This window comes from Aquarana catesbeiana, linkage group LG03 (assembly GCF_042186555.1).
Source record: "Aquarana catesbeiana isolate 2022-GZ linkage group LG03, ASM4218655v1, whole genome shotgun sequence".
NCBI lineage: Eukaryota > Metazoa > Chordata > Amphibia > Anura > Ranidae > Aquarana > Aquarana catesbeiana.
In genome coordinates this window covers 139,720,561-139,735,653 of record NC_133326.1, presented here as the reverse complement: position 1 = coordinate 139,735,653, position 15,093 = coordinate 139,720,561, and positions in this window count along the sequence as shown.

Below are 15,093 nucleotides of genomic sequence, written 5' to 3'. Positions count from 1 at the left end.
ACCTCAATGAACATTTTATTCATAAGTTACAACAAGGCTGGTTGCAAGCCCTGGGAAAAAAGAGAGCAGAGATGACAGGGTGACATCAGCCTCTTCCCCCACTCTGTATCCCCCCCACCAGTAACCACTCCCGGAGCCCACACCCATTCTGCAAAATCATCACATACCCCTATTCAGCAGCTCCGGCATGAGGTCATATTGCTGGGAGAGAAACAATTCACATACACACATGCAAATACACATAGGGGTGGAGAATTTGGGGAGACAAACTTATTGATTTTTTTCTAGTAAGCTGTTAAATGTGTTGTGTCTTGTTGTGGTCTAGAGATGTGTGTGTGTGTGTGTGTGTGTGTGGGTGTGGGTGTGGGTGTGGGTGTGGGTGTGTGGGTGTGGGGGGGGGGGGGTAATTTTTTTTTTTTTAAATCAAGTATATTTTTATTGACGATTTTTCCAATTACACAAACAACTAGAACCAGTACGGTTCTGTTCCCCTCCCTTCTGACCTTATCCCAAAAAACAAAATAGAGAAACCAAGTTATAACTATACAGTCAAACCCATGGATTGCGAGCATAATTCATTCCAGAAACATGCTTGTAATCCAAAGCGCTCGTATATCAAAGCAAATTTCCCCATAAGAAATAATGGAAACTTAGATGATTCCTTCCACAACCATTTGTTCAAAAATCCGGTTGTCACACTAATACTGAAACTGTAATCAAAAAAATAAATGTAAGGTCCCTTTCCCAAGTGCGAACCAATCAAGTCCGTCTGTCAGTATTTAGGCGGACACATTCGCACCATCCAATGCCCTGTATGGAGCAGAAGGTGTCAACAGACATGTGTCTCTTGACACCCGTCGACATCTGATCCAATCCTATCCGCCAAAAACAGACGGATGGGGGGATCTGTTCCCCATCCATCTGGTGGATCGGATGGCCATCGGGTGGAAACGGACAGTTGGTCAGAGGGCTGTGTCTGTGTATCCTTTGCATAAGTGGAGCGGACGCAGACCTGTTATTCACCTGCTCAGTGGGGATCAGCAAACAGATTACCCGCTGAGCAGGCGGACTCCTGGCGAAGTCCACCCCATGTGAAAGGGGCCTAAAGTGGAGCTTCACTCAAAAGGAAAAGTTCCGCTTTAAGGCCTTCAGTCTTGCTCCTCTTTAGGAAATGTCACTTTTTTGTGGGGGGGAGCGGGTACCCGGTTTTGACAGCTACCCGCTTCCATTTAGATCGCCTAGTTCTCCCCCTCCCTCCCCGCAGTCTTGTGGGACACGTCACAGGCCCCAGAATGGGACCATTCACAATGCACAGTGGGAACCTGGCTGTGAAGCGGCAAGTTGTCACAGCCAGGTGCCCACTGTTAAGATGCTGGCCCTGGAACGAAGAGGGATGGAGAAAACGGCTCGGGGGAGCACACCGCTGGATTCCAAGACAGATGTCTGTTTATTAAAAGTCAACAGGTACAGTTTTTGTAGCTGATGACTTTTCATTTTTACAATGACTGGAGCTCCTCTTTAAAGCGGAAATCCAGCCTCAAAAAAGTTTTCTTTAAAAGTCAGCAGCTACAAGTACTGTAGCTGCTGACTTTTAATAAGGACACTTACCTGTCCAAGGAGCCCGCGATGTCGGCCCCCCGAGGCTGATCCACCGGCTCGGGTGCAGGCACCGCCATTACAACTAAGGGAAAGGCTCCACTGCCGGTTTCCTACTGCGCATGCATGAGTCGGGTGGCGCTTTCTGAATGGCAACCTCGTCTTCTGGGACACACACTGTTCTGGGAAAAAGGAGGACGGCTCGCCGCAGAAAAGGAAACGAGGTACTTCGCCGTGGCCCAGCTGGGACGGAAGTACACCTTTGTACTTCTTAAAAGGTAGCAAAAAAAATAAAATAATAATATATATATATTGAAAAATGAGGGGTGGAGGGGTGGTCTTTAGTTTAAAACCACCTTGTAAACTTCGCTTTAAGCTCTTTTAATGTATAGGTGAACCCTCACCTTGAAAAACAACCCATTCAATTTAAAATAGAAATGAAAGGCAAAACATTTTAGGTATATATATATATATATATATATATATATATATATACACAGTGGGGCAAAAAAGTATTTAGTCAGCCACCAATTGTGCAAGTTCTCCCACTTAAAAAGATGAGAGAGGCCTGTAATTGTCATCAATCATAGGTATACCTCAACTATGAGAGACAAAATGTGGAAAGAAATCCAGACAATCACATTGTCTGACTTTTGAAAGAATTTATTTGCAAATTATGGTGGAAAATAAGTATTTGGTCACCTACAAACAAGCAAGATTTCTGGCTCTCACAGACCTGTATCTTCTTCTTTAAAAGGCTCCTCTGTCCTCCACTCATTACCTGTATTAATGGCACCTGTTTGAACTTGTTATCAGTATAACTCCACTATGGTGAAGACCAAAGAGCTGTCGAAGGACACCAGAAACCAAATTTTAGACCTGCACCAGGCTGGGAAGACTGAATCTGCAATAGGCAAGCAGCTTGGTGTGAAGAAATCAACTGTGGGAGCAATAATTAGAAAATGGAAGACATACAAGACCACTGATAATCTCCCTCGATCTGGGGCTCCACGCAAGATCTCACCCCGTGGGGTCAAAATGATCACAGGAACGGTGAGCAAAAATCCCAGAACCACACGGGGGGACCTAGTGAATGACCTGCAGAGAGCTCGGACCAACATAACAAAGGCTACAATCAGTAACAAACACCGCCGCCAGGGACTCAGATCCTGCAGTGCCAGATGTGTCCCCCTGCATAAGCCAGTACATGTCTAGGCTCGTCTGAGGTTTGCTAGCAAGCTTTTGGATGATCCAGAAGAGGATTGGGAAAATGTCATATGGTCAGATGAAACCAAAGTAGAACTGCTTGGTAGAAACACAACTCGTTGTGTTTGGAGGAGAGAGAATGCTGAGTTGCAACCAAAGAACACCATACCTACTGTGAAGCATGGGGGTGGCAACATCATGCTTTGGGGCTATTTCTCTGCAAAGGGAACAGGACGACTAATCCGTGTACATGAAAGAATGAATGGGGCCATGTATCGTGAGATTTTTAGTGCAAACCTCCTCCCATCAGCAAGGGCATTGAAGATGAAACGTGGCTGGGTCTTTCAGCATGACAATGATCCCAAACACACCACCTGGGCAACGAAGGAAGGGCTTCGTAAGAAGCATTTCAAGGTCCTGGAGTGGCCTAGCCAGTCTCCAGATCTCAACCCCATAGAAAACCTTTGGAGGGAGTTGAAAGTCCGTGTTGCCCAGCGACAGCCCCAAAACATCACTGCTCTAGAAGAGATCTGCATTGAGGAATGGGCCAACATACCAGCAACAGTGTGTGACAACCTTGTGAAGACTTACAGAAAACGTTTGACCTCTGTCATTGCCAACAAAGGATATATAACAAAGTATTGAGATGAACTTTTGATATTGACCAAACACTTTTTTCAACCACAATTTGCATATAAATTCTTTCAAAAATTAGACAATGTGATTGTCTGGATTTGTTTCCACATTTTGTCTCTCGTAGTTGAGGTATACCTATGGATGACAATTACAGGCCTCTCTCACCTTTTTAAGTGGGAGAACTTGCACAATTGGTGGCTGACTAAATACTTATTTGCCCCACTGTGTGTGTATATATATATATATATATATATATATATATATATATATATATATATATATATATACACATATACATACAGTTGCGCTCATAAGTTTACATACCCTGACAGGATTTATGATTTCTTGGCCATTTTTCAGAAAATATGAATGATAACACAAAAACATTTCTTTCACTCATGGTTAGTGTTTGGCTGAAGCCATTTATTATCAATCAACTGTGTTTACTCTTTTTAAATCATAATGGCAACAGAAACTACCCAAATGACCCTGATCAAAAGTTTACATGCCCTGGTGATTTTGGCCTGATAACATGCACACAGGTTGACACAAAGGGGTTTGAATGGCTTTTAAAGGTAACCACTCTCACCTGTAATCTGTTTGCCTGTAATTAGTGTGTTTATAAAAGGTCAATGCGTTTCTGGACTCTTGACAGACCCTTGCATCTTTCATCCAGTGCTGCACTGACGTTTCTGGATTCTGAGTCAAGGGGAAAGCAAAAGAATTGTCAAAGGATCGGCGGGAAAAGGTAGTTGAACTGTCTAAAACAGGAAAGGGATATAAAAAGATATCCAAGGAATTGAGAATGCCAATCAGCAATGTTCAAACTCTAATCAAGAAGTGGAAAATGAGGAGTTCTGTTGAAACCAAACCACGGTCAGGTAGACCAACTAAAATTTCAGCCACAACTGCCAGGAAAATTATTCGGGATGCAAAGAAAAACCCACAAATAACTTCAGGTGAAATACAGGACTCTATGAAAACATGTGGTGTGGCTGTTTAAAGATGCACAATAAGGAGGCACTTGAAGAAAGATGGGCTGCATGGTCGAGTCGCCAGAAAAAAGCCATTACTATGCAAATGCCACAAAGTATCCACCTAGAATACGACAAACAGCACAGAGACAAGCCTCAAACCTTCTGGCACAAAGTTATTTGGAGTGATGAGACCAAATTTGAGCTTTTTGCCCAAAACCATAAATGCTACATTTGGAGAGTCAACAAGGCCTATGATGAAAGGCACGGAAGTAGATCGCTGATGCTTTGGGGATGTGTGAGCTATAAAGGCACAGGAAATTTGGTCAAAATTGTTTACAAGATGAATTCAGTATGTTATCAAAAAATACAGGAGTAACATTTGCATTCATCAGCCAGGAAGCTGCGCATGGGACCTACTTGGACATTCCAAGTCGACTTGTCATTGGCTACAGCAGAATAAAGTGAAGGTCCTGGAGTGGCCATCTCAGTCTCCTGACCACAGTATCATTGAGCCACTCTGAGGAGATCTCAAACGTGCAGTTCATGCAAGACAGTCCAAGAATTTACGGGAACTGGAGGCTTTTTGCCAAGAGGAATGGGCAGCTTTACCATCTGAAAAGATAAAGAGCCTCATCCACAAATGGCTTCAAGCTGTCATTGATGTTAAAGGGGCAATACACAGTATTAAGAACTGGGGTATGTAAACTTTTGAGCAGGGTCATTTGGGTAATTTCTGTTGCCATTATGATTTAAAAAGAGTAAACACAGTTGATTGATCATAAATGGCTTCAGCCAAACACTAACCATGAGTGAAAGAAAAGTCTTTATGTTATCATTCATATTCTCTGAAAAATGGCCAAGAAATCATAAATTCTGCCAGGGTATGTAAACTAATCAGCACAACTGTATATACACTGAGCAAAATTATAAATGCAACACTTTTGTGTTTGCCCCTTTTTATCATGAGCTGAACGCAAAGATCTACGACTTTTTCTATGTACACAAAAGGCCTATTTCTCTCAAATATTGTTCAAAATCTGCCATAATCTGTGTTAGTGAGCACTTCTCCTTTGCTGAGATAATCCATCCACCTCACAGGTGTGGCATATCAAGATGCTGATTAGAAAGCATAATTATTGCACAGGTGTGCCTCAGGCTGGCCACAATAAAAGGGCACTCTAAAATGTGCAGTTTTACTGTATTGGGGGGGGGGGGGGGGGTCCGAAAACCAATCAGTATCTGGTATTTGCATCACGCAGTGCAGCACATCTCCTTCGCATAGAGTTTATCAGGTTGTTGATTGTGGCCTGTGGAATGTTGGTCCATTACTCTTCAATGGCTGTGCGAAGTTGCTGGATATTGGCAGGAACTGGAACACGCTGTCGTATATGCCGATCCAGAGCATACCAAACATGCTCAGTGGGTGACATGTCCGGTGAGTATGCTGGCCATGCAAGAACTGAGATGTTTTTAGCTTCCAGGAATTGGGTACAGATCCTTGCAACATGGGGCCGTGCATTATCATGCTACAACATGAGGTGATGGTTGTGGGGCAAACACAATATATATAATATGGCATAAATAAATAGTAAAAAAGTCCAGCAATCAAACCCTGGATCATAAAATACTAAAAACAGCGCTAAAATAAAAGCTACAAAAAAAAGTGTCACAGTAAGTGGCCAAAACACAAATGTGAGTCTCTATGTAGAAGGTAATGATGAAGACAGTTCAAGGTTTTTATAAGTGTAGAATCACTGATGTCCAAGCGTGCGCCTTTCTCCAGAAAGAAAACATGTTCCACCACGTGATTCACACTCCCCCAGGGGGTCAAACTCACCAGAAGCCACTATTAAAAGAGCATTGAGTGAGGTATTCAGCATCCACCTCAATAGTAAGTCCTCATCATCAGCAGGAATTACTGGTAAAGGGGCTCCATATATATCATAAAACACAAGAGTAACACCAACATAGCGTAATCCTGTTTATTCATGTAAAAATCCCCTATACAACAGTGTTCCCTTTAATCCTAACTACGTACATTGTAACATATTGAAACAAGCAAATAAGGACAGTGCCCAGAGGGCACTGTCACCATGTCTAGCCGTCCAGGATGGGATGTGTGTTTCCCTGCAGACACCACACTATCTTCCTGGTAGATGGTAGTAGACAGTGGAGCGCAAGCGTCACTTCAGGATCGTCGTGTAGACCACACTGTTGTATAAGGGGATTTTTACATGAATAAACAGGATTACGCTATGTCGGTGTTACTCTTGTGTTTTATAATATATATGGAGCCCCTTTACCAGTGATTCCTGCTGATGATGAGGACTTACTATTGAAGTGGATGCTGAATACCTCACTCAATGCTCTTTTAATAGTAGCTTCTGGTGAGTTTGACCCCCTGGGGGAGTGTGCATCACGTGGTGGAACATGTTTTCTTTCTGGTGAAAGTGCGCACGCTTGGACATCAGTGATTCTACATTTATAAAAACCTTGAACTGTCTTCATCATTACCTTCTACATAGAGACTCACATTTGTGTTTTGGCCACTTACTGTGACACTTTTTTTTGTGGCTTTTATTTTAGCGCTGTTTTTAGTATTTTATGATCCAGGGTTTGATTGCTGGACTTTTTTTACTACCTATTTATGCCATTTCTTTCTTTTAAACAGCTGCTTTATACTTTTGAATATTTATTTATTTAATACTGCACATAATATTGTGGGATTTAATATTCTTAAGTGTTTATTTATTTTTTTTACACTGCACATAGAACCGTAGGATTGATCTGGTGCTGAGCGTGTGTTTTATAGGCCTCATTTTACACACCTTCTCTGCATATATATATATATATAAATATATATAATATATATATAAAAATATATATGTGTATGTAGCAAAGTCCTGGGTCCCAGAGGCCTAATTTTGACCTCCAGAGTTAGGGAAGCTGACATCCTTCAGTGTAGAGTGGGTTGTTAGGCATGGTGGGTGTAATGTAAGATGAAAGGTGGGCGCCAGACAGTTTTTGAATGCAAAGAGATTTATTGTCTCGTAAACAGAACTGTGGGAGACAGGGTTAGGGCCAGGACACCCTTAGGTAGATGCAAAAGTAATTGGCAGACGCCCGATAGGTAGACAGCTATACAGGTGAAAGCCTCAAGCCAGATACCACTTCTGCATAGGTAGGACCGCTGTCTCCTATGGCAACAATCTTGTAGCAGTTACTAAGGGCAATTGAAGTCAACTGTTTGCAACACGAACAGTTCCTAGTTTACCCCATCATCACTCATTGTAGGTCTTCACTCAACAAGCTTCCAGTCTCTCTCACTAGACTTCAGATCCACTAGCCACTGGATCTCCTGAGCTCTTTCACTTTAGCACCCGGTATCTTCCTCAAGCGTCACCCCCCGCTTTCCTGCTGGGTCCCTGGCTTGGCACTCAGATACTCCTCAAGCTTCACCCCCGCTGACACATTAGGTCCCTGGCTTGGCACTCACTAATGCTCCACAAGCGTCACCTCTGCTGTCCCGCTGGGTCCCTGACTTGACACTTGCTGAGGTTTTCCCACTTCTCGCCGTCCCCAGCTGGTGAGAAGTCTGCTCTGGTACTGTCCTCAGCTTACTCAGAGTGGTCTCCGGTAACAAGGTGGATGGTCTGTTAGTGGCGACAGCTTCCCCTCTACCTCTGCCAGCGGAACCGTTACTTCTGGTTGGACTACAAGCCCGCAGTCCCAACCCTACACTGCTTTTCCTGCTTATGGATAGGCCCTCAGACAGCCTAGCAGCCAGATGTCTCCGGGATAGGCCTTAGGTTTCTGGCCTATATGACACACGTCCGCCAAGAAAGCCACCTGGGTGGCACAGAACAGATCACCTGACCAGTGTTGCCAACCCCCCGAAGTGAAATTTACTGGCAGAACGTCAAAATTTACAAACGGTGCCCATTTTTTTACTGGCAAAAAGAACCCATGAAATTTACTGGCAGATCCACATTTTTTACTGACACTGCAAAAAAAGTACCTAAAATTACTGTTTTTAGTGCTAAACATTGCAAATATTAATATTTGAACTATAAACACATAGCTAGTGCTATTAGCAATGTGTTTAAGTTAAACAAAAGTCAAAAAACATATTTCTCAATTTACATGAAGGTCAGGTTACTATAACCCAGCCAGCAGAGAGTTCTCCCTTACATCAGAGTCTGCAGGATGGTGACCAGAGACCACCTTCCGCAGTGTGAATACACTAAGGTAAGGGGGGGATTACTAATATAGGGGGGGAACCTTTATATCAGTGCCCCCTTACATTATTGTATTCACTTCCGCCTTACATCAGTGACCCCCCCCAGACTGGCCTGGCGGCACTGTCACTGACCTCCTCTCAGGTGCACCCAGCAGGGCTCAGTCAGATGGCTCCAGCTTGGTGGCTATTCTATAGTCTCCTCTCCACAGTCCACACGTGTCTGTCTCTTCCCGTAACCCCCATCCCGGCAGCACTCCCACTCTTGAATCCTTTCTAGGATCCCCTCAAAGACTGCAGACATGATAAGAGACAAGAGATGGTCAGAGGCTGCGGACATACTACAGGAGGTGGACAGAGGCTGCGGACATACTACAGGAGGTGGACAGAGGCTGCGGACATACTACAGGAGGTGGACAGAGGCTGCGGACATACTACAGGAGGTGGACAGAGGCTGCGGACATACTACAGGAGGTGGACAGAGGCTGCGGACATACTACAGGAGGTGGACAGAGGCTGCGGACATACTACAGGAGGTGGACAGAGGCTGCGGACATACTACAAGAGGTGGACAGAGGTTGCGGACATACTACAGGAGGTGGACAGAGGCTGCGGACATACTACAAGAGGTGGACAGAGGTTGCGGACATACTACAGGAGGTGGACAGAGGCTGCGGACATGCTACAGGAGGTGGACAGAGGCTGCGGACATGCTACAGGAGGTGGACAGAGGCTGCGGACATGCTACAAGAGGTGGACAGAGGCTGCGGACATGCTACAAGAGGTGGACAGAGGCTGCGGACATGCTACAAGAGGTGGACAGAGGCTGCGGACATACTACAAGAGGTGGACAGAGGCTGCGGACATACTACAAGAGGTGGACAGAGGCTGCGGACATACTGCAGGAGGGGGACAGAGGCTGCGGACATACTACAGGAGGGGGACAGAGGCTGCGGACATACTACAGGAGGGGGACAGAGGCTGCGGACATACTACAGGAGGGGGACAGAGGCTGCGGACATACTACAAGAGGTGGACAGAGGTTGCGGACATACTACAGGAGGTGGACAGAGGCTGCGGACATACTACAAGAGGTGGACAGAGGTTGCGGACATACTACAGGAGGTGGACAGAGGCTGCGGACATGCTACAGGAGGTGGACAGAGGCTGCGGACATGCTACAGGAGGTGGACAGAGGCTGCGGACATGCTACAAGAGGTGGACAGAGGCTGCGGACATGCTACAAGAGGTGGACAGAGGCTGCGGACATGCTACAAGAGGTGGACAGAGGCTGCGGACATACTACAAGAGGTGGACAGAGGCTGCGGACATACTACAAGAGGTGGACAGAGGCTGCGGACATACTACAAGAGGTGGACAGAGGCTGCGGACATACTGCAGGAGGGGGACAGAGGCTGCGGACATACTACAGGAGGGGGACAGAGGCTGCGGACATACTACAGGAGGGGGACAGAGGCTGCGGACATACTACAGGAGGGGGACAGAGGCTGCGGACATACTACAGGAGGGGGACAGAGGCTGCGGACATACTACAGGAGGGGGACAGAGGCTGCGGACATACTACAGGAGGGGGACAGAGGCTGCGGACATACTACAGGAGGGGGACAGAGGCTGCGGACATACTACAGGAGGGGGACAGAGGTTGCGGACATGATACAGGAGGTGGACAAAGACTGCGGACAGGACCCATCCTCACAGCAGCCTCCTCCCCTGTCCACCATCATATTACTTCTCCAGTCCACATCAGATTCATCAGTGTGCTGTGTCCTCCTCCTGTACCCCTTTCACCTCTGCCCTGACCTGTGGAGAGGTGAAAGGGGTACAGGAGGAGGACACAGCACACTGATGAATCTGATGTGGACTGGAGAAGTAATATGATGGTGAATAGAGCACATCAGTCTCTGTCCCCTGCATATGCCATGCAGCCAGGGCCCAGGGACAGAGACTGATGTGCTCTATTCACCATCATATTACTTCTCCCGGCTCCAGTCCCAGTAATGTCCTCCTTTAGATCCCAATCCCATCCCCCCCACAGCTTCACTCTCCGTACCTCCTGTGTGTGCAGCCAGCCAAGTCATGCACTGCATGACAGGACAGAGTCGCCTCGTCGCCTGGCTCAGCTCAGCTGTCAGCTTGCCTTGCCGCCGCGCTCGATCGATTCGAAAATGGCGCCGGGCGGCGGTATTACGTTACTGCGCATGCGCCGCCCGGCCGAGCGCGTACGAGCTTTCCCGAGCCCGGCCGGCTTCGGAACGGCGCATGCGCAGTTGCGTGGCCGGCTCGCGGCCATCATTTTTACGGGCACCGGTGCCCGTAACGGGCATTCACGGGCGCCCCGAAAAACGGGTTGTTTTTACGGGCTGCCCGTAAATCTACGGGCGGTTGGCAACACTGCACCTGACTCCACCCAAATAAATAGGCACTCCCAGCAGGCCAAGGGACCCAAGAAAATCCCTACCTATTGCCTGAGACACCCCATTCATTCATAATTTGTCCTTGCTTTTGTCTTATCCAATGTCACCAGCTATAATGCCACCTACTGACAGAGGAGAGAAGTGCAGCAATTACAGTATTAGGGAGAAATAATTTATCTCCTAACAATTGGCCAAGGCAACTATCGCCTGGCATCTAAATTTGATAGCAGCCCTGCCTAAACATCAGGGTGCTACATCTATATATATATAGACAGGTAACTGATAAAGCTGATACACAGGCCAGAGGTAAGCAGACAGACAGGGCATGAAACATTACTGTAGATTCATGATAGAAGGTTCCATCAACAACAGGTGGGTATTTGTCATATACTAAAAGAAGTGGAACGGGGACAGAAGCAATTTGGCGTCAACATCTGCCCAATCACAAGCCCCCTTAAATGGGTATGCTATCAGAGACACTGGCTGGTGGCACAAGTCTGGTGACACTGATTGGTGTTGCCAGCAATAAGGTAAATCATTGCTAGCTGCGCCGGTGGCAATGTGACAGGTTACACTGGGACTGGTGTCAAGTGGCTGGCTGCACTGTTCATTGACACTTTACATTGGAGGGCTAGGGATTGAGGACAGTGTAAGCCAGCTTTCCTGGTGATTTTGTGCGAAAAAGTGTTACAGACACTGATTACAGAGGACCTGCAATCTCCTCTGACTGATGATCACTATGCGAGAGATCAAACAAATGTTTTTTGATTGGACACAGCAATCATATGGTACAGTACCAATTTCATTGATCCTGTACCTGGCCCTGTGATCCACTGTATCCGAGGGATACAGCAGTCACAGGGTGTGTGATCCCTGCCTAGCACAGCTCAGTGGTGCATGGGTGGCCAGTCTGGAGGACGGATGGTTACGTCCACCCGCTACGGCGAAGCTCCTGTCCAGCTGTTTATATGCAATGGCCAGAAGGGAAGCAGCTACTACCAATATAATTCGGTTTATTCATTGTTACTTTGAACTTCCCATAATCCCTATGCTCACCAAAAATCCGGCTGCTGGTGGTAATATGAATATAGTGAGCCCCAAAAAATAAGACTTTATTGCATATGTATTCTTAGTTCTATTCTGTGTACTGAGATACTCAGCAATATGAGGTAGGACAGTTGTACACTGGCAATCGGAACCCAACCAAGGTTAGTACTTAGCAGGGACATCCCTGCAGTCATTTTTTCTGTTTATAGAATAAGCCTGAAAGCATATTTAACTAAATTAGATCTTTAGTAAATATGGAGCATTCGCTGACTGGTCTGGTGGTTGCCGTGGCGATGCTGCCTCAGTTGAGAAAGGCTACAGGACTAAACCAAACTCCGTGGAAAAAGGCTGTCAACGGGAGCACAGAATGTTCACAAAAATAATAAGTAGAAACATATTTATACTCTTTACCATCATCAGCATCTAATGCTTAACAGATCTGGAGAAATATCTTTGTGATGGTGCCAATAGATGACATAAATGATTCTCTGCAGAATCTTGAGATGAATGGATCAGACATTTTAATAACCCTTTCTGATCACCATTGATAAGCCAGCTACAGGGGTGTCTGCAGCAGACCTGTATACATAGCCTCCATATTAAAGGCTGCACATAGTGTCCATTGGTGTTTACTGAACCCCAAATTGGGATTCAGTTTGAACATAGATGTCCAACTGTCTACAGCAACCTAATAACCCATACACACGATACGAAAATCGGAGGACAGATCATCTGTTTTTCTTTGCATGCTAGTCGCTTTTTGAAAATAAAGAGTTTACTAAAGTTACAAAAATTCTCGCACGACTGAATAAAAAAAAAAAAATCGGATGTGGTGTAATGTGTTGTAGTGTATTTGTTTTGTATTTTCAAATTATAACTGTACTGTTTAAACAAAAATCGTACCATCTAGAATCGTACGAGATACATTTTCGTGCTTGTCCGATTGGATAATATCGGATGAACTGTTGAGATCGGCTCTCGAAAGCTGTGTACTAACGATCAGATTATCGCATGATCGATTCGAAAGCGGTATTTTTCGTACGATTTTTGGATCGTGTGCGCGGGCCATAAGTCCCCTTTCACACCAACAGATCGATTGGCTCAGCCTGTCCGTTTTTCAGGCAGACCCGATCGGACCACCCATTGTTCTCTAAGGTGAGGCGGATGTAAACAGAAATGTGGGCCGCCAAAAACAGATGAATGGGGATCCGCTCCCCAATCATTTAGCGGATCAGATGGCAGTCGGGTGGAAACAGACAGGCGGTCTGTTTCCATCCGACCACCCCATGGAGATCAGTGGGCTGTGACCTGTCATCCGCCTGCTCAGCAGGCAGATCCCCCACTGAGCAGGGGATCCGCTTGACAGAGTTCTTTGGCATGTCATTTTTTTTTGGGGTGGGGGGGATTGGGTACCTAGTTTTGACAGGTACCGAGCTCCAACTTCCGGTCGCGCTGCCTAGGCGACTCCTCCTTTCCCCCTTCCCCCTGCAATCTTCTGGGGCAGGTCCCAGAATATAGCTTGGCCGTTCAGGATGGCGCAGCTCTGCTCGCGCTTGCGCAGTGCGCATCCGGCTGTGAAGCCACAAGCTGTCACAGCCGAAAGCTCACACTTGTGATGCCGGCACCGCGGAGAAGAGAGGGAGAGAAGCGAGGCTTTGGGCGGCTGCATCACTGGACCGTGGGACAGGTGAGTGTGTGTTTAACTGGTTCAGATCCGAGCTATAGCCAAATGACGGCTACAGCGCGGACCTGCTTTGCCGGGAGTACATCTATTGACCCCCTGCAGTCTCATAGACTCGCTGGATCACAGATTGGAGTAACGGGTCGATCCCAACCCCTTACCACTTGATCAGCTGTCAGCCAATGACAGCTGATCATGTGATGTGAACAGAGCCGGTAATCGGCTATTTTTTCTCCTCACGCTGACAGCGCAGGGAGAAAGAAAAAGCTGATCACCGGTGGCTGTGAGAGGGACATCAGTCCCGATCACGGAGAGCTGCCGCCAGATCATCTGTGCCCACCTGTGCCACCTGCAAGTGGCACCTAGCAGTACACAACACTGCTGCCTACCAGTGCCCACCAGCGCCACCCATCAGTGCCCACAGTGCCACCCATCAGTGCCCACAGTGTCACCTATCAGTGCCCACAATCAGTGCCTCATCAACAGTGCAGCCCATCAGTGCTACCTACCAGTGCCCATCAGTGTCACCTATCAGTGCCATCTACAGTGGTACCTATCAGTGCCACCCATCAGGGCCCATCAATGCCATCTTATCAGTGGCCATCAGTGCCGCCTTATCTATGGCCATCAGTACCGCCTTATCTGTCCCCATCAGTGCCACCTTATCTGTGCCTATCAGTGTCGCCTTATCTGTGCCTATCAGTGCCCATCAGTGCATCCTATCAATGCCCACCAGTGCAGCCTATCAGTGCCCACCAGTGCCGCCTCAACAGCGCATATCAATGAAGGAGAAAAATTATCTGTTTGCAAAATTTTATAACAAACTATGAAACTTTTTTTTTCAAAATTTTCCGTCTTTTTTTGTTTGTTTAGCAAAAAATAAAAACCCCAGCTGTGATTAAATACCACCAAAAGAAAGCTCTATTTGTGTGAAAAAAATAAAAAAAAATGAATTTGGGTACAGTGTTGTATGACCGCGCAATTGTCATTCAAAGTGCGTCAGCGCTGAAAGCTGAAAATTGGTCTGGGCAGGAGGGGGGTTTAAGTGCCCAGTAAGCAAGTGGTTAATAAAAGTTAGCAGCTACACTTTTTGTAGCTGCTGGCTTTTAATAGACTAAAAAAGGAGTGGAACTGCGCTTTAGGCTAGGTATACAGTATCAGTTTATTATCGTTCAACCCAGCAGGCTGAATGAAAAAAACCTGAGAAGCTCGCTATACTAAATATATGATGTTAGTACAGTGACCTCCCCACTGTGCTATTGTGTTCTGACAGGGGGG